Genomic DNA, 22,953 nt, shown 5'->3' with positions numbered 1-22,953 from the left:
AAAACAATTAATAAAAGAATGTATTATGATTATGAATTTAATGGCAAAGAAGTTGGTGGGCTTAAAAATCGTCATACCCGCCTACAAAAGAGCGTTGTGTCAGAATTGAAACTAAAAGCTGAAATGAAGCGAAGAATTAAGCAGAACGACTCGAAAAAGTGGAGGCAGAAAAGAGAAAGAAAGGCTTGAATATTGTAAACAAATGGAGCCTTCATGTATAAATCGACTGCAAGTTCTGCTTTTTTTTCCTTGTTTATTTTCAAAATATTTCATTCACTTTAAATGTATAGTTTATTCGATTTCTTCACCACAAATTTAATATCACAGCCCACTGGTTTAGTTCACACCCCAGAAATAATAGAACAGAAAATCTAACAGAGTAGCATTCAAATTAAGTGATTATGCCTTTTACTTGTCAGTTTATTGCCATTAAATAATGATGCAACTGCTCAATCCTGTCAGTGGGAAGCCTTTGTTTTCATGAGAGGATTAACAATGTCTTAATTTCACTAGAAACAAATACAAAAGCGTCAGGCTTTGATGTGCAGAGTATTATTTTTGGATGGATATCAGGAATAAATACTCAACTAGACATTTATACACTCTCAAGCACAATATGTGACCCTGCTCTATTCCTTAGAAGTTTTTTGTCTCAGAACACTTTCTGTTTCAGTGGTCTGTAAATCAGCCTAAAAACCAATTTTTACCACCCTGCCCATGTCTACACTACTAACAAAGTAATTCTGCTGTCTAGGCATATTCTCTTGCTCTGACTCTATGACTGACAGGCTCATTACCCTATCCCCATTATGGTATTGACTAATCAATCTATTCATTGTATTCTTCTCATGGCAGAAAAGGCCATCTTTTGCATAAAAATTATTGGGGCATTGCAGGAAGCATTCCAAGGAGAGAGGGGTGAGTGGATGAGTGTTAGGGTTCAATTTACAGCTGAGCACAGCAGCAGCGTCTACTGGCAAATTGATCAATATCAATGTCAAGATGAGTTGTGTTTCATTTTTCTTCTTTCTCCAATCCAAAGTGGCAGTTAAGCACATGGCCAGGAGAACCCTAATGGTGGTGCTGAAAAGACTATGGTGTTGTTATATAGGGAAAAAATATATATATATATATAAATCAATTTTTAAGAAATCACATAAGACCTTCACACTATTTTTCTCCTCAAGCACCTGGCCAGAGAACAGCAATTGAACTGCAGGATCAAAACAGAGAAGTTCACCAAGAAAATAACAGCCGCCCACGTGGGCCGCAGTGACCTAGACTCCACTGTGAGGCAAATCGCACCTTTGAAGTCTGCTCACTCACTCCCTGCTGAGGTTGTTGCACGGCTATCAACACACTATTGGGAGAGTGAGTTCCCAGCATTATGATCACTATCATTAGGATAGCATTGAAGTTATTGTTACCATCATAAAAAGAATAATGTCCATCAGAAGTCAATCAGAATCACGGCATGTGTCCAGAAGTGGACCGGCAGGAGGACGGTGGCTGTGTTAGTGGGAGGGTAGGATTAAATTGAACAAAGTTCAGTTCTTGGACTTTGTCAGCATGTAAAATAACTATATTTCACTGGTCTGTGCAATGGGAGTAGATGCATATTGAACTTTGCTCTATAAATTGCTATCCTACAACTAAGCATTATGTAGCTAGATTAAGATGTGAAAATATTTTAAGCCAATGCATAAACTGTCAGATGTATTTTTACTATAATGATATGTATGTGGGTCTGTTCCCTAACTCCTCCTAGACATGCTAATCAATCTGGAAGAAACTATCACTATCATCATCTTTAGAGCTGTTGGGAGTTATTTTTATATTACTTCTTCCTTACAAATTATATATATTATGTTTAGTTTTTGATGTCAAAATGAACTGTGCTACTATGTGCACATTCCCACGCATCTGTGAATTTGTTTTCTCTCACAAATTATATATAAACAGCATGTGACCCAAAGTGAACAGCGATGTTACGTTTATGTTATGTGTACATTGTAAATCAATTTTGATCAACAATTTTTAGTGCTACAGAAAAGTGACACTAATAGTGCTTGTAACTGATTACTTTGTCTTATACAACTAATATGTAGTATACAAAGCAGAAGAATATGTTTTTTTTAATTATTCATCTGTCTGGCAGTTATTAAGAGCTGTTTACTATATGCAGTGATATAATGACAATCAAAAGAATAACAAAGTAAACTAGCATACAGTACATGTCTGTGTCATCATATACAAATTAAGGGAGTAACTGCTGTAGGGCTGATGCAAACTGTCCTATGCTATAGATATTAAACTTTATTTATATACTGTAGCACCTTTCAAGACAAAGATATAAAGTGTTTCAAAGACAAACCAGGAAACAAGCAGCGATTAAATTTTTAAAAAGATAAATGTGAAATAATATCAGGTAGGCGTACACTGCCAGCACAGGGTGATTAAAAGCAGGGAATAAAGAAAATGAAATTGAAAACAGCTAAATTAAAAGCAAATATAAAATAAAAAAATAAGGCTAGGAAGAGATGTTAAAACAATTATAAAGGACAACATTGAAATAACCCAAAATGGAGGCACAGAAAAGGTCTGCTTACAAAACCATGTCTTAAGAGGGTTTTAAAAGATGAAAAGGAGCTTGCAAGTCCTATTCCCCTCAGGGAGTTTGCTCCAAAGAGTGGATGTCCTGACAGAAAGAGCCTGATCACCAATGATTATATGTTGGCTAGTAGAGAGCTGGCCTAAAACTCAACAAATCAATTCTAAAAGTAATAGGTAACCAATGAAGAGATGCTAAAATTACAGGGATGCATTTTCTTTTTTCTTTTTTAGCAAGTCTGGTTCTATAATAAACAAACTGTAATAAATTGCAATAATCTAACCTAGAGGAAACAAAAACATGCATGGCTGTTTCTAGAATTCATTTGGATAAAATTGAGCCTATTTTACTAAGTCTCCCAAGTCGCATATATCAAGATTGGATGACTGATTTGACGTGCTTAGTGGTTCAAAAGTCACACTAAAAATATTATAATACTGGCTCAACTTTATAGACAAGGACCTCAGATGTGTTGTTGTGAGTGGGTTAGATGCATCAGGGCCACTAGTCAGTTAGTTTGGTTTTATCCATATTCAGCTGCAGGAAGTCCATCATTTAATATCTTGGATACAAATATCCAATGCAATGAGTTTAAGGATGTCACTGGGGTCACAACAGATGTGCAGTTGCATTTCATGTGCTTAGAATTGACAGAGAATTAATGATCCTATAAAAAATAATGAAATGTGAAAGATATTACCTTTGGGATATAATAATGTGCCCAGGGTCTCACCTGACAATTAATTGCTTTGATTGCCCAACCACAGATCACAGCATTGTCTCTCTACAACGCTCCCCTTTCAAATGTCAGAACCACTCTAAAATTGCTAATTAAACAAACAATAACCAAAGTGATTTCTACAAAATTGTACATACTTAAAGAATTTAATAATAACATGTAATGAAATGTAAAAATGTGCATTTTGACTCATTATCAACTAGTTAAATAAGATGCATACCCATTAAAAAGACAGCAATACAAATTCATGACTGTATATTAAGACTTCTCGTCTAACCGGATGCCTCTAGACAATTAAAACATGGAAAAATCCCAGACCACTATGTTTGTTTCCCAATGATTACAATGTAAATGACCTCTACTGAAACCACATCTAATAAAAGTCAGGTGAAGAAATTATGTTCTTTCTTCTCAGACCCTCTGCTTTCACCTCTATTGATCAGTTTTTGATTAGAAAGAATAAAAAATAGTCTAAACAGGTATAGTCTTACAAAACGTATAGCACTTGCTTCAACATTTACACTATGTTGGTTTTGTCTTTTATATGTGCAGAGGTCTGAAATATGAAATGAGCCTGTATCCACATATAATGGGCACCCAGCATTGTCAGGAAACGGCGTGAAAAATTGGTCCCTGGGAACCACTTAGTAAGAGTACATTTACAAACAGTTTTCAAGACTTCTTGCTGTGATCTCCACAAGAGTGAAATTTCCTATACTGTGCACAGGCAATTGAGCACACCTCCAAGCCTCTGCACCCAGTACTAAATATGCATAGTGGTACATTTTTAATAATTTGAGTTTAACATTTTAGATTTGTATGTGGGCTTCCTGACGTTGATTAAGGAGATGATTACGGAGTAAAAGCTGTGCAGCAATCTATATTTGGTACATGCAGTTTGTCTTAATAGAACAAACTGATTTTAGCTTGAGTGTTTAAGATGAACATGTTTTAGCAGGAAGCAGCCAATGCATCAGTTGTATTTTTCACCTCATGTCTTTAAATTTGCAGACAATGCAAAAAACCAAAAAACAGCCAACAGTGGAAAAGAGAGAGGAACCGAGGGGGGAAAAGCAGTGACAAATAAACTCTGAGACAGACGCAGGTCTTAGAGCTACAAACGGTTAAAATGATTGAACTGAAAAAGTTTAGTCTATTGCTATACTCCCACATCAAGGAGAGGACAATTATGGCATGCATCTGTGTCAGCTTTCAAACTCCACTTCCTTTCATTTTTCTTAATTAGCAGGCAAATATTCTCTCCTCTTCTGCTTCATTAACTACTTTGTTGAGCGTTGAGTGATGTCAAAGAGATGATGGAGGGACAGAGCAGTGAAGCAAGAGGGGGAAAATGATATCACCAAGAGCCCTTGTCTTTTAGTCTGAGATTAGGTCCCTTAAGAAGGCCTTCTGAGTGCCAACAGCCTCTATAACTCAACCAACAACTCTGACAACCAAATGACTATAGATAATGGTTTTGATGGGTGACCCACTCCTGTCTGGCAAAGTTAAAGAGATGTTCGGGTATTATGAATTTTAGCGGGTTATCTCTCCATAACAGGCACATCTTCTATTGTGGGATAAATGTCCTTATACTGGTACTTAGCCATTGTTTTGGATAAGAAATGTAAACATCACAATCAAAACTTAATAAAAGAAAAATGCAGAGGCAGCCCACACCAAACACTGACACTCAAGTCTTAATATTCAAAACGTCTATTGTGTCCCATTAGGATAGAAAAGATATGGTCAGTAATCAACCAGACTTATAAACACATGCATCAGGAAGGAAAATAACTCTTTTAGTTCATCAGTGTGACTCATCTAAAAATACAAAGCTTTATCTTTTTGGAAAACCCACAGGGATTTTGACTATTTTCTCCAATTTAGAAAAATCTTGTTAAGTCTGCCGCCCCTGGAATCTGTTCACTTATGCCTGCCTCGCTTTCCCCCTCTCTTCCTCACTGTCTTTGTAACTTTCTTTGTCTGTCTCTTCTCTGTCTTTTCTCTCTCCTTCTCTCTCTCCAGTGCCTTCCCAAACGGTGCAGCAAAATTGTTATTCCCAAGTCATTATCTTATTTGTGCGTCTCCACTCAGCTGTAAATCCTCTAGGTATTCCTCTCTATTCTCTATTAACTCAACTGCAGTCAAGCTTCAGCTGCCAATCACAAAACATTGCTGAGGGAGAAAAGAAGAACAGAGACAAAGACAAGAAAAGAGAGACCAAGACACGAGAACGCAGAAATGTGGTCAAGAAATACCAGAGAAAGAGAGAGAGAAAGAATTAATCACAGCAGTTACAAGAAAAAAAAGACAGAAATGAAGGACAATTTAAAGAGCTGAGAGATTCTTTTAGCGATATTATGTGCTACATTTGCTGAAAAAGGAGTGAAGTAAACTTGGAGTGAAGTAAACAGGGATTCAAGTTTACCGGTTGCAGAGGAAACAAGTGTTTTGCTTTCCATATTTCTGTAGTAAAGTTAAGAGTCAGCGTCGAAAATGCAAGGAATAGTTAATACTAATTGGAGCCTGAGTAAAGAGAAGCATTAGAGCACTTGTGGAAAGGATGGAGATTTCAACACTGTGGCCACTTGGGGCCTTGGTTGCAAACGCCAGAGAAGTGAGATATACAGCTTTCCAGCTTTGTTTTTAAATAGACATGGTCAAACTTTACATGTGTGCGTAACATGAATTGCTGAAAGTTATTAAGTTAGTTCAGTATTAAAAGATAACCCAATTAAACCTTTGTGTTAAATTTAACTGTATTCACATTGACATGCTGCATTCAAATACAATACTGATAGACTGAGTGAGATTATGCATTCACCTTATTTGCTACACATTGACTCTGTTACCCTACCTCCATGTATGTCTCAACTCCTTAGAACTATATTTTCTAAATAAATTATATAATTTAATTGTTTTTTGTTTGTTTGTTTTTTGGGGGATTTCTCAATTTATTTGTGATGACTCTTTGAGCATGTCATGACAGTTTTATTGATTTGATATTTACTTCTTATAAAATGTTGATTTGATGTCAATGGTAGCAGCATGTCAGTATTTAAACCCTTGAAATGCACTAATATGCAGTTGAAAAAAAATCTGCATGTGAAAGAAAAACTAAAACACAAACAATTCAGCTTTTACTGTATGTTGAGATGAGTGAACTCGCAAAACCACACAAAACCCACAGACAACATTTCTGCTGGCTCCTCAGAAGTGTTGCAAAAGCCAAACTCTGAGAATCTCTGCCCTCACTGCCAACAGGATTACTAAATTTAGGCAACCGATTAGCACTGTTGAGAGCAGAGGATTTTGAAAACTAATGACCTACATAGGAGCAGAGTAGTCTTCTTTTCAAAATTTCTCACCGTATCATTTAAGACTACACTCTTGCTATATCATTTTAGTTTGGGATGAGGTAATCAATAACAAGACACAAGATCTCACTCGTGTATTCCACTGCACTTCAAATCTGCAAAGGTGTTTTTGGTTATGTGGCTTCGTAGCCGGTATAAATTTGACTACATTTGCATTCCACACATTAAATAGCATATGCCCCATTGTAATGTGTGCTATGGTTAGATAAACAATGCAGGCTGCTAAACATCTTTTCACCTTAGGATGCCTGCATATGAATGGAATATATGTGTGATAACCGTACTAACAGTTGGTACATGAATTATAATGTTGCCTTAATTATGGTTACAAAATATGCTGTGTAATGCTAATGTTTTTTTTCGGTATATACATATATCAGAAAATCACGAATATTAATGTGATTAAAAATCAGATGCTTGCACTAAATTGGAGTGCTTTTGAATACACAACAGATTCAGGCTCTGTCTGCTGGCAAATGCTTGCCTGAAAATGCAGTTGGACACCCTGGATGGACAGATGAGCAGGACTGTAATGATGACGATTACACTGAAGATGATGAGAGCAAAGGCAAACCGAGGCTCAGAACAGAACAGAAATGAAAGGATCTGCAGAAAAAGATGGTAGGAAAAAAAACAAAGGGAGAGCTATGCTATCAAACAAAAAGCTTGTGTTAGATGATGGTCAGAAAAAACAATGGCAGCCACAGAGACAAGTGCATGCAGAAAAAAACACAAGAACAACTTGTGTTGTTGAGCAACACAATCTCTTACAAAATCAAAAGGTTTCCAGAGTTGTGCCTGTGTGTGTGGCTATGCATGTCAACAAGTAGTAAGTAGACCATTTGTCAGCTTTTTGCAGTATACCAGACCAGTGCGTAACAACATACAGCAATGGAAAAAATAAATAAATAAACAAACAGAAACATGCATGACATAAAGAGATTTTAAAGTTAATCACAATCGGAATCAGAATACTTTAATAATCCCTAAGGAAATTATGTAGAGGGGGTGGATTGGTGGGTCCCGTGCCCCCCTCTCCTCCTGTGGTGCGTGCAGGCCCGTGTGGGTAGTTAACTAACAAAAAAGAAACAGAAAATACATTGTTCTTACCTGTTAAAATGTAAGTCAACGATTACACAGAAACATCTATGTATGTGCATGTGTGTCTTTAAAACCATTTTAAGACAAGAACAAAAAATAAGACCATTACTACCTGTGTCTTTTGCACAACTCAGAGCTAATTTTGGATTTTGGATGAATATGTGTGGACTCTTACAAGACTTTTATGTTTAGTTTTCTTTGTATTGAAGATTATGAAGAATTTTTAAAAATGTACAGAATAAGAAGAAAGCAAAAATACTCCGAACCATACAGGTGGATATACATGTAGGAATGCGAGTCACGTAGTTGAGCTCAAATATTGGCCTATAATAAAGTCAAGCCTAGCTTATAGACATGTTGGCTGGATGTGGATGCATGTGAGTCTTTGTCTCAGTCCTTTAATTTTACCTGTTGAAAATAGCAGGCACTAAGGACTAAAATACACACACGATGCATCCTTAACACATACGTACAGTTACACACATTTCCTCTCCCACTGTCAGATGTGACACGGTGAGTTGAGTCCGTACTGCTTTCCTCAAGTGTGGTGCTGGTACTTGTTTGCGCTCTTCTTCCATCTAAGATTGGTAAACACAACTGCTGTCTGTGCTCTGCATGGGAATCAGCTGGGGAGCCTTCTCAGCCCTGTCTGCTTGGATTAATCCTTAACAGGTCAAGGTCAGACACATTACAACAATGCCAGCCCGGTAATAAGCATGTCTGAAGATTTCGCAAGCTCTAATTTAATTCATGAAATGTTATGTGAAGCAGTTGAGGGACAGAAAAGGGAGAGAGATAGGGTGAGAGGTAAAGAGGGAGAGAACAGGAGGAAAAGACAAGAGGTGAAACAACTCAGTAGCTGAATTAATGGCAGGCTGCTGCAGGACCTTGTCATTGCACCACTAACAGTTTTCCTCTCTAACCTTCTCTGTGCATCTGAATGTGGCAATCAACTTCATTGGGGAATTAACAAGAGCATTAGAGTGTAGGACACAAGCAATCAGTATCTTCAAAGTTTGCCGTGCTGCCTTGCCAAAATGAAGCATTACCACTCATCAGATCCTACTTCACAGAAAACACATTTCACAGACACCCAAGATGCAAACAGTGGGAGGAAAGCTTCAGAACAAAATATTTCTAAACAGAGCATAATGTTGATTTAACATAAGAAGACAACACCATGCATTTGCTGTTGGTCTTATGGGATTTCTCCTTCATCTTGTTTCTTGTTGTTCCCATGAATGGTAATAGCCCCATATATCCTGGAAGGCCAGGGTTGTTAGTAGAGATTGCTGCTGGAAATTGAAAATCTCTTGTCAAGTTTCAAGACTTTTTGGGCGGATGAGGAATGAGAGGCTATAACAGCCTGATAAGTGAAAAGAAATTGGTTTTGAATCAAAAATAAATTACAACCCTGTTTCCTAAAAAGGAGAGGTGATGCTGTGTAAAATGTAAAAAAAAAAAAAATAATGATTTGCAGATCATGTAAAACATATATCTTATCGTTAACAGTGCAATTATTATTATTATTGTTATTATAATATCCAACGGTTTCTGTCTCTGACTTCCTGTATTCCTCATGCCCATGTCAGCATGACATAGTGTTAATGAAAAAAAGACTCTTGGTGTATTTTACCTGTATTTTTGGGGCTTAACTCTAAACATGGTGTGCAAGGGCTTAGTGAAAAGTTACAGGACTGAGCCAAAGCTTTGGCACCACACTCACAGATTTCCCAGTCCCTATTATGCACTTGTTCTCATAACATAGTACCAACTATACAGTTACATTAAGCGTATGCTTTTCCTCTGTTAATTTCAAAACACCAAGGAGTACATTTCTTTCTAAAAATCTTAGTAAAATATTCTCCTCACAAAATGTTGCTTTCTGAAAACATTAACAAACACATTAGACCAACAGACCAAAACTGACACTGTGCCTCTTTAATAAATCCAAACAGTAGCTGTATAATGCTGACATAGACCTTTAGCATATCTGTTCCTCTGTGGATAAGCAGTTTGGGAAAAAAGGAAAAAAAAGAAAGGAAAATAATAACATTTATGTATGTAAAATGCAAAGCCCTTACCCATCATATATGGTGCACGGTATATTAAAAAATTTTGTGTATATAAATAAAAAAGGCTAAAAACAATTACTCACTGCTTGTGAGATTTGGCACTCATATAGCACAGCAAAAACAGACAGTAATCTGCAATTAATTTGCCCCCTCTGAAAACCAGTGTTAGTGAATACCACATGTTAGGTATATCAATATATAAATGCATGAAAAAAATAAAGAAAAGAAAAAATATATAAACATAAATCTACAGATTCCTTTGCCATCTGAGTTATTTTGAGATGGACTGAGACAAAATGAAAAACTGTCTAAGTGTGGTCTGACAGATTACAATTTTTATCACAGTTTTATGACTTTGCATGTTTGAATTCTATGAATTCTATGATGTTTTGTGGATGCTATGCTGAATGATTTATACAGTTTTTAAACCAACATATGGTGCCACACAGCTCGGGAAAAGTCTGGTTTATTCAACTAAGACAATACCAAACCGCACGCTGCACACATAGCAGAAGCATGGCTCCACAGTAAAATACCCATGAACCATCACCCAGTGAAAAGATTTGGCACATTTTGAAACAAAAAAATATTTTTTAAAAATATGCTCTCAGCTGCTGAGTTTGTGGAATCCCATATCAAGCAAGACTGGGAAACAATGTTGCTTTCTAACAGCTTCTAAGCACTTTTTTAATATTTTAAAAGACGAGGCACACAGTTGTAAACTTGTTCCCATCTGAACTTTTTTCAAAAAGTGGTATTAGTATCAAATTTTTAAAGGCATATTTTTTTTCTCCAAAAATGATAAAATATGCTGTTTTCAACACCTGTGATATCTTCAATTATATAGTGATTTTAATTTTGGTACATTTTACAATATCCCAATTTTATGGGAAACAGAGTTGTAGCCTTATATAAAAAAGACTTCTCAACCTGCACAGCTGAGAAAAATAGAATGATTTTTCACTTCCAAGTTGGAGACAGAAAGGCCCTGAAGGTGTTCAGGTAGTAGAGTGTGCGTGGGTTGACTTTCCTGTCCAATGCTGTGAGTAAATGGCTGCTTCTGACCTCAGCCTTGCTCTACATAGTGATGAGTGATAGAAAACTATACGGTAAGTGCATAGATGTGAAACCCATCACATACATCTCACACATACAACTATTTATGTCACATTAATAGGAAAGTCTATTTAATCTGTTTGATCACTTACCCCTGCCTATAAAATTCAGGGAAAATCCTTATTTTCTGCTTTAACTGATAGTATGACCAATATGCCTTAAAGATAATGTCACCTATTTTTTTGGCTATTTTCACAACTGTACTGTGAAAACTTTAGGTACTAACAGTAAACCAGTGGTTCTCAAACTTTTTGCATCATTCCCCCATGGCAGGAAGAAATATTTTCACGCCCCACCTAAAAAAAACAATGACAGAAAAGCCTAGCTGCAACTTTGTTTAGATAATAAACTCATTCACAATAATTCCTTCGGTAATTTTTGTTTTAAACTAAAAACTTTCATTTCAAATAACTATTTGTAACTTTTGTCACTAGACTGCTTCATCAGCCTGCAGCACTTCTTCAATAAAGCAACAAGTTAAAGAGAATGCGAACACTGAAAAACATGGAAAAATAAAGTTCAGTCTTAGTCTTATAAAAAAAAGAAATCCAAAAAACTTGTGAACAGAGATTAAAAATATATAATTTAGTGAGAGTTTAATACTTTTCACTCTTAGTGGCTGCAGTGAGCCTGTTTTTGACTGCAGAGCAGTGGCGGGGCGTGGTCTGTGGCACGGCTGCGGGGGAGGCGGATGTACCTGAGAGGCATCATGCCTCGCCGACTTAAAACAGAATAAACTGGGTCCTGTTCTTGTTTTTGATGTGTGTAGGCTGTAGTCGAAAACCTGCAGCCGCGTGTCTTGCAGCTGTCAACTGCCAGGTAACTTGCACCCCACCTGTCAGAACTCTGTGTCCCACCTGTGGGGCGCGCCACACACTTTGAGAACCACTACAGTAAACTATCAATTAAGTAAACTGAAAAAAAAACCCAAATCAAAGCATACTTGGGTTTGATCATGCTTTGCTGTTGATAGCACCAATTCTTTTAGATGTTGCCATTAAGGCATTGTGGGGCCATAACATCTGTTCCAGATGAAATTTGGGACCAATTACATGCTTCACAGACAACAAAAGAAGATTTTTTTTTAAATCTCAACTTAAACAGAACCTTTATAAAAACACTTATTGGGCTTGGAATGATCAGTGGTCAGTGTTTTTATGTTTATGGATGAGTGCATGTCTATATTGGTCAATGAAGGTCAGTGTTTCTTTTTTCTTTTTCTGTGAACTGTGTAAAATGACACTGAGTATCTGCAATTTCAATGCTTGCCTTCAACAATTTCATGTCCTAAATAATTTACGGGACACTAAAACTATAAAAGCAGCTAACTAAAAACAAAACAAACAAAAAAGAGAGAGAGAAATACAGAAATAACCCATGAACCGATCCATATCAGTTATGTGTCTGACCACAGTATGTAGTGCTCTGGTAGGGGCCAGCTCATAGTTTGATTTTAAAGCCCCATGAACACTGGTACTGTGTATTTATCATAGCGCAATTGAAAGTTATGACCCTAAAAAAATAAATAAATAACATACAAATAAATAAATAAATAACTACACATACATGCACACACACACAACCCTGCACAGTCAATCATGTATATATTCCTCTTTGTGCTCATACACAGAGAACACAGCTGCGGGACTGAGGTAACATAAAAGAAAACAAATAGTCACAGCTGCTAGCCATTTAATGACCCCCTGTTACTATGACAGTAATAGCCCTCCAAGCAGCATTGGGGTATTATGGCTAGTAGTCACACAATACACTCAGCAGAAAAATTTTCTACTACCAGTCCCTGACACTACGTGAGGAATGTTTGCATTATTAAAAAGGTTTAAAAAATAAAATGGATTTATCTTTTCATATGCTAAATTGGATGCTGAATACCCTCTGCTCAAGAAGTTGCTTTGTATTTCATCATATAGGATCAGAGTACATATTTATCAAGCATCCACAATCACTCCTAGGAACTACACAGAAGTTCAAATTAGGACTCATACAAATATGATTTATGTTATTATTGAAGCTGCCCACAATCATTTTAGTATGAATAAAACTGTTCATTGAAGAATTAGTGATCCCACTCAAGTCAGAGTCTAGATCACTGAAGCGCTAACCAGTGATAGCAACTTGATTTAAGTGATCACTAGGTGCAAGATAAGCGAAGATCATTTTAATTGATTAAATTACATTAAAATATGGTTTTTCTGGAGACGGAGCTCATGTGTGCCATATGATGTGAATATGGCATGAGAATTGCAAAATTAGACTCATAAAGAGAGTCATAAAAAAGTACGGGGGAAAGGGAAAAGTACATAGCGATTGAAACAAAGATAATGAAAGGCATTTATCTTACAAAGTAGCCCTTTTCAACAAATCTGTGCTGCATGAAATTTAGAATAACAGCCTCTAAACTTAATGCTAGCAAATGCAAAGTATATCTGTAAAATTAGTTAAAGTTAAAATTCTCAAACACAAGAGGTTTAAAAGCCTCACAACTACAAGCTTTTTTCTCAAAACATGGCAAAGCTATATTTTTAACTACTAAAATGGGTGGGTTTTTTCATGCAAAGAAATTGATCCTTTTACATAAATCCATTCTGAGAGTGCATTCAGTACTTACACCTTGTGAAAACTGAGTAATAGCTTGGCACATCTTTCTTATGACACGGAACAGGTGTTATGAAGCTACTTGATAGGTATGGTAATTGCTGCCAGCCCAAAGACTTCAAGACGCCAGCCTTGATTCTTTAGGAAGTGTAGAGATAAATAAGCTCCTTTAATGAGAATCTAAGTCATGCTGAGCTTCTACACTCTTGGATAAGCAACACAACTCATCCCCTGCAGGGATTACACAATGTAGTTCTTCAGCTGAACATCACCTTCATTCAGCTACAGAAACGTCTGCAGTGTGCTGTTATATGGTTGTTTTGGGTGTATGCCACACCAACAGTAATGACTTAAGTGTAATCTGATTGCTCTAAACAGATGATCTAATGACTCAGTGTGTTTAGTGTCCTGGCTTGTGTTTACTTGGAAGTCTTTATTTAGAACGGCTAAACTTCAGAAAATGCAAGAATGAAAAGTTCATACCGTGTTACTGCTCATTATAAGAGACGAGCTAATACTGCAATTAAATGTTTCCACCTTTCTGTAATTAGCAATGGTTTGTCACTCTCTTTGAATTTGTTTCTTAGTTAATATAAGCTAACAGAAAAATAATTTGAATTAAATGGCCATCAATTTTCAGAAGGTTCACACAGGCATTCAGCTGAGATAGAGGAGATTTTGCTGGCACATAATATGGCTCAGTGAGCAGAGCCATAAAACAGTTGACTGCCTGATGATAACTGACAACTACAAATCAGAGATATACACAAGACTGGACAAACCCCAGAAAGATGGATGCCATAATACATAAACACACAAATATACACACACACATCACATGTTGAGGCAATATGCTCGTTCTCCAGATTCTTTAGACACTTAACTCCTGCCATTTATACAGGTAAAAAAAAAAAAAAAAGATTGGCAAGAGTGGGTTGAACAGATGGCAAAAGAGAACACAAAGGTGAGGAAAATTAGTCAATTGAAGGCATTTCCTCCTAATTTGAAAACAAAGGAATAGTTGAATGACACAAGCGGCACTTGATAAAAGACAAAGAAAGGCCTAGGCAGAGAAAGGGAGCAGGGAAAATCCAGAGGCATTGGCTGAGTGATCGTTTGTGTCTCATCCTTTACCCCAATGGCACAGAGCTCAATCAAATTCTCTTCATTCTTGACCATGCATTAGCTTAGCAAGCAGAGACCTTCTTTCACTCCCTCAATTAAATTTCCACCCGCACATAATTAACGACTGTTTTGTCCACAGATCAATAATGTGCCTGTTCATTAAAAGTCCCTTTGCTCCCTTAAAGATCCCTTTGCTTAGTTCACTATGGCATCTGAGAAAGGGGTAGCACCTAACAAATTTTCTATTGCAGCTTCATGTCTCTGGATTTTTTTCCCTTTTCTTTTTTCTTCAACTAGTGCAGAGTAAAGAAGAAAGCCAAACTCACAAGAAATGAGGGAAGCTTCCGAAATAAAGAACAATGACTTAGGGAAACTTTGAATGCCCAACTCATAGTAGCAGTCATAGTCTGACTCTTTGTCTCATAGGGGCAGTTACTATATTTATAGTTCAAAACAAAAGAGAAACAACGTGTACTGTAAGACAAACAAGTACTACATGTACTAACTATACATTCCTGCCCTGGTATTAACTGTAATGTCCACGTCAGTTCCGCAAACTATCACCACTTTCTGTGATGCACAAACAAAAGACCTGTCTTGTACTTTTTAAAAGATAAAAGATCAATAAAGATTTAACATGGAGCAGGCCAACCACCTGCCATAGCTAACACACAGAATTATTACACCAGAGGTTCTTTCAACCTCAAGGTTGCACACACACACACACACACACACAGATTCACATTCGCAAACACTTTCCCAGTGTAATGATCAGACTGCACTATGCTGTTGCCTCTTGCCTCTCCCATCTGCTACGGAACCACAACATCTCAAGCGATAACAGAGTTTGAACACACAGCAGTCCCAAACTGGGGTGTGTTTTTATTGTTTTTATAGGATTACACAGTATCTTTGAATAAAAGTACGAAATGTCTTTGCACCAGCTAGAAGAAGTTCAAGTAAGCTCAGCTGTAACAATTTTACTTGTGTAGTTCTGTTTTGTGGCCATTCCTTTGTAAGTTTTTCAAAGTTTAATCTCAACTTTGTTTAAATTCAACTTTACTTGACTTTACTGTTCATACTGGACTTAATAAAGGCTGACAGCAAATCAAATCCAATATCTTAGGTAGTCTTCATAAAGGACATGACAGAAGGTATTTGCCAGAACATGTTTTTAGGCTGTGCAGGTCAGTCTTTGTATAGATTTGAAATTTGTGAAATTTTCTAAGATATTGTGTACAATAATAGCACTAATCACTTGCTGATTTATTGATACTTGAAAATTGGCCTGCAGGTTGCAATTTATATATGTTGGTTCAGTTGAAGTAGGCATCCCCCCTTGGGATTGCGTCAGGAAGGACATATGTAAAACTCTGCCATATCAAGCATCCAGGGCTGCCAAGCTTCTGTTATTATTATTCAGACTATTTCAGTGTCTAACATTTTTATCATCCCTTGAAACTGAAGACAGCTTTTTTTGTATCACACCTTAAATAATAATGTCTCATGTTACAGCCTTATTCCAAAATGGGATCAATTGATTTCTCACCTCAAAATTCCATGACCAATATGTATATATCATGGATATAAGTATTCACAGCCCTTGTTCAGTACTCGGTTGAAGCTCTTGGCAGCAGTTACAACCTCAAGCCATTTTGAGTATGATGCTGCAAACTTGGTACACATATTTATTGACAGTTTCTTCTATTCTTCTTTGGAGAACCTCTCAAGCTCAGTCAAGTTGGGCCTGGTGGTTCCATTCTTCTTCCATTTACAGATAATGGAGGCCATTGTGATTTATTGTGACCTTCATTGCTGCAGAAATTTTTCTGTACCTTTCTCCTGATCTGTGCCTTGATACAATCCTGTCTCAGAGATCTACAGACAATTCCTGGACTTCATTGCTTGGTTTGTGCACTGACATCCAATGTCAACTATGATACCGTATATAGACAGGTGTGTGCCCTTCCAAATCATGTTCAATTAGGTGAATTTACTGCAGGTGGACTCCAGCCAAGTTGTCGAGAAAAATCTGACAAATGATCAGTGGAAACAGGATGCACCTGTGCTCAACTTTGAGTGTCATGTCAGGCTGTGAATACGTGTGTTATATACACATTTATAACATTTTACATTTTATATTTATATTTTTAAATACATTCTTTGAATTTATATATACACATTTATACAAGCAAACCCTAAAGTCATTATTGGGTGTTGTGTGCAGAATATTGTGTGTGGTGAAGAATAATGTTTAGTAATATTTGAGGTTAATATATACTGAGTTGACAATACGGCCTTTTTAAATTTTAAATTTCTATGTTATAATGTTAATTAATTAGTTTATATTTTTTGAACAGACTCTTATTTTTATGCATAAAAAGACACATTTTAGACACAAAATCTGCCAAAATAGTAGTCCTGAAGATGTAATCTGAAGAGGGATGACTCAGTTATTACTCTTTTTAGTTTATTTCTTTGTTTTGCTTAGTTTTGTAGCAAAATGGGAAAATCTAAAGTTAGATACACAGTAAAAAGTAGCCATGTGTTGTTGTAGCATTATTATACAATCTAACAAGAGGCAGGAAAACAGCTGATAACAGAACAGCAGAAATGAAAAATGCAAGGAAATAAACTGACAACCATTTTTCATGAAGCACTCTATCCCAAATATTCCCTTCATCTGTTTGTATGTGAGGACCCAATTTTTCAGAGCCAATTTAGAACTATTCCACCCATGGTCACTCTTGCTGCAGATGAATTCCCTTGTGTAACATCTGGCAGTCTCTAGGCACTGTGCATCCCTCTATTTACTCCCTTTCTCATAAGCTAGTGTAAAATTGGCCCTTTGAATCTTCACCACAGTTGATTCCTCATTCAGTGAGGCAGCCGTTCCCAGTGCGTAGTCAAAATCTTTCTTTATTTTGTGTAATATGCTAAACACTGCCACATAAGTTCTCTCTGTCTGTTTCTTTAGACGGATGAATGTGGCAGAACAGCTCTGAATTCCCTTGCTCCCAGTGCTATGATGTGTGCCAGTCTCCTGGATTATGAGACATATGGAGGTATGTGAGTACACAAGCTAGAGCAAATGAACTCAGAGAGACTAGCACACTATCATATGCAAACAGTTACAGATAGTCTACAAAGTGTATGCATAAATACTGTGATGGGAAAAACCAATATAGACATGCACTCATCCATAAACATAAAAATTCACACATTGTTAAATCTTGCATATTACAAATTTTAGTGCAGTAAGAGAGTTTAAATTTTGGAAATGCCTAAAAACCCCAACTTAGATATGCAGACTTAAGAGTAATATTTTCATTTTAAGAAGTTAATCCAAATCTTTAGTTGTTAAACCGCAGGGGCTGGAGGAACACACTCTAAAGAGCACTTCCCTTTCCCATTATATAATAGGGCCAAAGCAAAACTGTTTCTTAAGATTAAATGTAAATTTGAATTGCTGTTAAACATTAATAGCTGACTAATTAAAATAGAAATGTGGACCAACATATAAGCGGAATCACTGCAGCATGAATAATGCTGCTTTAAAATGATTTAAAAAAGTCAGATCTTTTGTGTTTTGACCTTGTTTTCTTGCAATATTTATAAAACTGCAGTAGTTCAAATGGACATAAAATAAGCGTAAAACAGACGTGGAAAAGAGGGAGGGCTCCAATACAGCCTCCTAGACCACATTGTGTTCTGCTGATGGCCGCCATCTGTCCTGTGAAACTAAACCACAAAGGTCACTTTCATTTTGACAACTTATTGTCAAAGTATAAGTTTGTGTATGTGTGTGTGAAGGTCTTTGTGTTGCTGAAAGTACCAGTTTCTCTGTGTGTGCAGTAAGTCTTTTTTTTCATCAGTGCTGAGGGATTTAAAGCTAGTAATGCCTTATCCTGGCTTGGTACCAGTGACATATTTATCACTAGTCTACCTCTTTGAACTGAAGATGCTCTGGGGTGTCAAGAAAAAAAGACAATAATTCACATGTAACATCCTCTTTTTGTATGTCTTGTGATACATCTTTGAAGGACTTGCTGTTGTTGTATTTTGCTAAACCTTGTATAAACACATGAAACGCATTTTCCTTCCACAGTGCTGGATTCATGCCAAATATCTTGTGGAAATGATTGATACTGCTAATGCTTGTCCACTGGAGCCAGGAAAGTTCCATTAGCATTAACACTGGAACGAGAGAGGAGCCTGTCTGCCTCTGTCCAATCATGAAAAGGATTAACCATGAGCATTTAAATTTTAACAATGAATCAACAATTAATATTTAATATTTTGTTTTCTCTGTACAAAACCCAAAGTGTCAAAAACAAGCCGATCCACTGTGGGCACGGTAGCCTCATTAATGTGAAGGGACCAGGAAATTAACATGCTCAGACAAGAAAATGACTTGGAAAGTGTCAGGGACCACTGGATTTGGAGACATTAAAATTTTTCTTTGAACTATGTCCTCATGTAGAAGCACATTACTCTCAGGGGCAATATTACAACCCTGTAGCTCAATGTTATGGTTACCAGTTATAATAATATCACGGTTGTTTGTAAGAAGTCATGTATTTTCTGTCATTTTGGTCTGATGGATCGATCCAAGTACATGTGTTATATAAGACTTAGACACCATTTTTATGGACTAGAAAGAGTGATGAACTGGAATGACGTGGAATTTAAAAAGGCTTTGTTTTTCCACTCATTTAGAAACCAGCTGCTGAATTCAATCAAAACTGACCAGAATTCAAAAGTGAACTGAATTAAGCTACAGATGTTTTCAGTTTTGTCAACAGTATAATCTTTAGTCTGTGCTTGCATTTAACAGACATTGTGCCAAAACTGTGAGCTCAGGGACTAGATGTGTCCCGAATACACCTTGAAAGCTTGTACATTTTAATAAAAGAACCAGATATTGTGCTCTGAAGACGTTTTTGTCCCGTTCCTGATTTCTTATTTTTTGAACAATTGTGTCAGATCATCTATTTTCTCACAAGTCTTGGTGATCATCGAGGTGATGATGCACACTTTTTTTTCGTGTGAAGATTATGCTATCAGTATATGATGTGTTAATTAGCAGCTAAGCGAACCCATTTCCTCGCTTCGGGCATGTTAAATTAAATTATATCAATTATCGTCTTTTACCAAACTCTTGCCACAAAATCAGTGAGCCTATTGAGTAAAATGTCTCTAACAAAGATTAAGAACTCTTTGCTGGAAGAGCAGTTTTCACTAAGCAGTCTGCATTTCCTGTTGCAAAAGGCCAATTGATACTAATGACTTATCCCTTTAAACAAAAAAAAAAAATCACATTAATTGCCGGTATTTCCCATCACCCTTAAACCTCACCAAAATTCCTTGAGCCTGTCAGTTAACCCCTTATATACCAACTCATTTACTAACCTAAATGGCAAACTTGGATTGGAATATTAATATGAGTGTTTTTGTTGTGATAACTGCTGTGGTAAATGCTTACACAGGTACAATATGGTATCATATAATAATACTAATAAGATGACATGGCAATGTCTTCTGAAAGCCAGAACAACTTTTCATGTTACAGTAGCACTGTTACACTGTAGCTGGAAACAGAAAAAAATAATTAAAAAAGGAGAGATTCATTTTTTTTTTTACAGAAAAAAAAACTCTTAGCACTTTATTAAGTATGCATAGTATTTTTTTGTGCCTCAGTAAAATGCATGTGATATCACCATAACAAATCAATTTTAACTTGGAGAACATGGTTCACAATAAGACTGGGATAAATTCCTGCAGGACATCTGCAGGCTATTTTCAATTCCTAAGGGATAGCTATGGGCTGCGTAACACTGCACACACTAATGCACAGACGCAGACACACACACACAGGCACACACACACAACAGCAGCAAAACATCACCCCCGGATGTATCAGATTATACCATGCAGTACATTCAATTACATCTGATGGCAGATGGTGTAAACAAAATCAAACACACATAATCTTGAGGATTGGATCCTTCAGTGAGTAACCCTGATATTCAAAAACCTGACTAAGGACTAGACATATTAAGGCAAGGAGCAGTATGTGAGGCATCTGAGCTGAGTCATATCTTTTTTAAACTGCTTATTTAGTTTTTTTTTTTTTCAATGTTATTATAATCACATGTCTGTTACACTAAATGCAATGAAACTGTTGTACATACAAATATGATATGACATGATATGAAATAATCTTTGTTTTTGTTGAGATTAAGCTTACCTACAGTGCTGATTATAGTTTGATACTTTAGAGTGGTGTATAGGCCACTGGTGTACAGTAAGCATCTTCATTTTTATTGTCTTAAAAAGATGTGTAAGATTTCCAGGTCAATGCAAGCATTAAAGCAGATAATGGGTAGGCAAATTAAACAGATTGCTGGTCAGTTTGCTAATGGTTGTCTAAACACTTTTTAAAATTATTAAAATGGAGAAACTAAGCAGACCTTATTACCTCATTGCCCATGGCATATGTAAATAACAGACTCACCATCCCTCAGCCAGATGACCTTGCTGACACTTTGTGCGAATGATGGCTCTCAGGTCCTTCAGGTTGTCTTTATTATGCCATCTAACATTAGTCTCTCTCGAACACTGTGTCTCCTCTTCGACTTCTGAAAAATAAAACATACCCTAGAGTGAATTTCTTTGTTTGTTCCAGTTTAAATAAATTAATCCCCCAGTTAGATTTTTAATGGGAGTGTTAGGGGCAGGTGGGATGGTGGAAACGAGGAGGAAAGAGAGGGAGGCAATTTGCTAATGGAACAGAGAATAATGGTGTATGGGCCCAGGATGAAAAAGGAGGAGAAAAAAGAGATGAGAAAAAAAAAACCTTGGTCTGTCTGGAGAGTAAAAGACTGAGCTATAGAGCGGGCGCTAAAGTGGTTTTAAAAAAGATCATTAACTGCCATCTTCATCTCAGGTGCAAGGTTAGAGAGTGAGGGATACTTCAAGAAACATAGGAGAGTGGAAGAGTGAAGTCTACGAACTTCATTTAATTACCTGCTTTAGATCTGCAATGCCCCCCCAAGCCCACCCCTACACACACACATGCATACTCTCATACCCCCACATTCTCTCACCCCGTTGCAGCCATTGCACACTCCTGTCCTACACAACGACTGAGTCTGCCACTCTTACCTTGAGGGTAAGATGTAGTGGACCCTTGAGACTGTGACACAGGTATTTAACTATTAATTACTGTGCAACTGGAGTCTACAAACTTTGTCCTGATACCCAGTTGCCCTGTAACTGCATGTTCAGATTAGAAGCCACAGACTCAGTCAGCAACATGACACTCCAGGATTTAGGCCTCTTAATTTGGTAGAACAGTATTTACAATTTATCAGGTCGCACTTCAATGGAAATCACAAGGACTTGGTTAGATGTTCGTGTGATTGAAGCATGACAGATATTCTTTGGTGTGCCTGTTGCAATTGTTATGGCTATATACTGTAAAGTGCTCCAAAAAGCTATGCAGAATATTTATGAAATTATCTTTGGTGAGTGAATGTTCCCAGATATTACTCGTGCGTGTGACATTTTTATCCAGCTCTTGAAGTTGAAGAGAGCCTTTTTGTGCCACAGCTTAAATAGTATATAGTGTCAGTATCATTTTTTAATTCACAATGGAACCTAAATCTCTTTTAATCACTGCAAATGGCAGAGTAGCCAGATAAGGCTGACACAATATGAAAAGGGGAATCAGTTGTACCCAAAATCAGCCTGGAGAAGAATGCTAACCTTGAATAATGTTCAATTACTTTTGAGGCTAATACATGCTGAATCAACAATACCGCCTTAGTATTTTAAACCATTAGATTAAACGGCTATCTGATTAGATTAGATGTTTTGTAAGGACTGTGATATTTCATGCATAAGAGGACACATTTACACACAAGCTGCAAAGGCTCTGTGCGCATGTACCACAGAGCAGCGACCCGGTACCACTTGTGTTTACACCGTCGTTAAAGACTATTGTAGGATATATCACATGCTTGGTTAACCATATCATTCTAATAGACTGCTAAGAATAGGGGTATTTTGATCAAGTGGATAAGAGGCCCTTGCGGATAGAAAGAAAGCAGTTTAACAAATACCTACAGAAATTTGACTCTAAACAAAGTAATGCTGTGATCAAGTGAATGTGAACTCAAGGAAAAA

General features: G+C 36.8%; 1 protein-coding gene across 4 annotated transcripts in view; it reads right to left on the bottom strand.

Annotated features, from left to right (window-relative positions):
* Positions 1-22,953, bottom strand: part of LOC134627414 (cadherin-22-like) — a 158,960-nt gene that overhangs the window by 92,622 nt on the left and 43,385 nt on the right. For 3 of the 4 annotated variants that reach the window (XM_063473464.1, XM_063473465.1, XM_063473466.1), the window contains exon 2: positions 21,281-21,404. The exons of the other annotated variant lie outside the window; for it this stretch is intronic. The gene's annotated coding sequence lies outside the window, so the exon portion shown is untranslated. The remainder of the gene's footprint in view (positions 1-21,280; positions 21,405-22,953) is intronic. 4 annotated transcript variants of the gene reach the window in all.

This window comes from Pelmatolapia mariae, linkage group LG5 (genome assembly GCF_036321145.2).
Source record: "Pelmatolapia mariae isolate MD_Pm_ZW linkage group LG5, Pm_UMD_F_2, whole genome shotgun sequence".
Lineage (NCBI taxonomy): Eukaryota > Metazoa > Chordata > Actinopteri > Cichliformes > Cichlidae > Pelmatolapia > Pelmatolapia mariae.
This window is presented reverse-complemented; position numbering and strand designations above follow the sequence as displayed.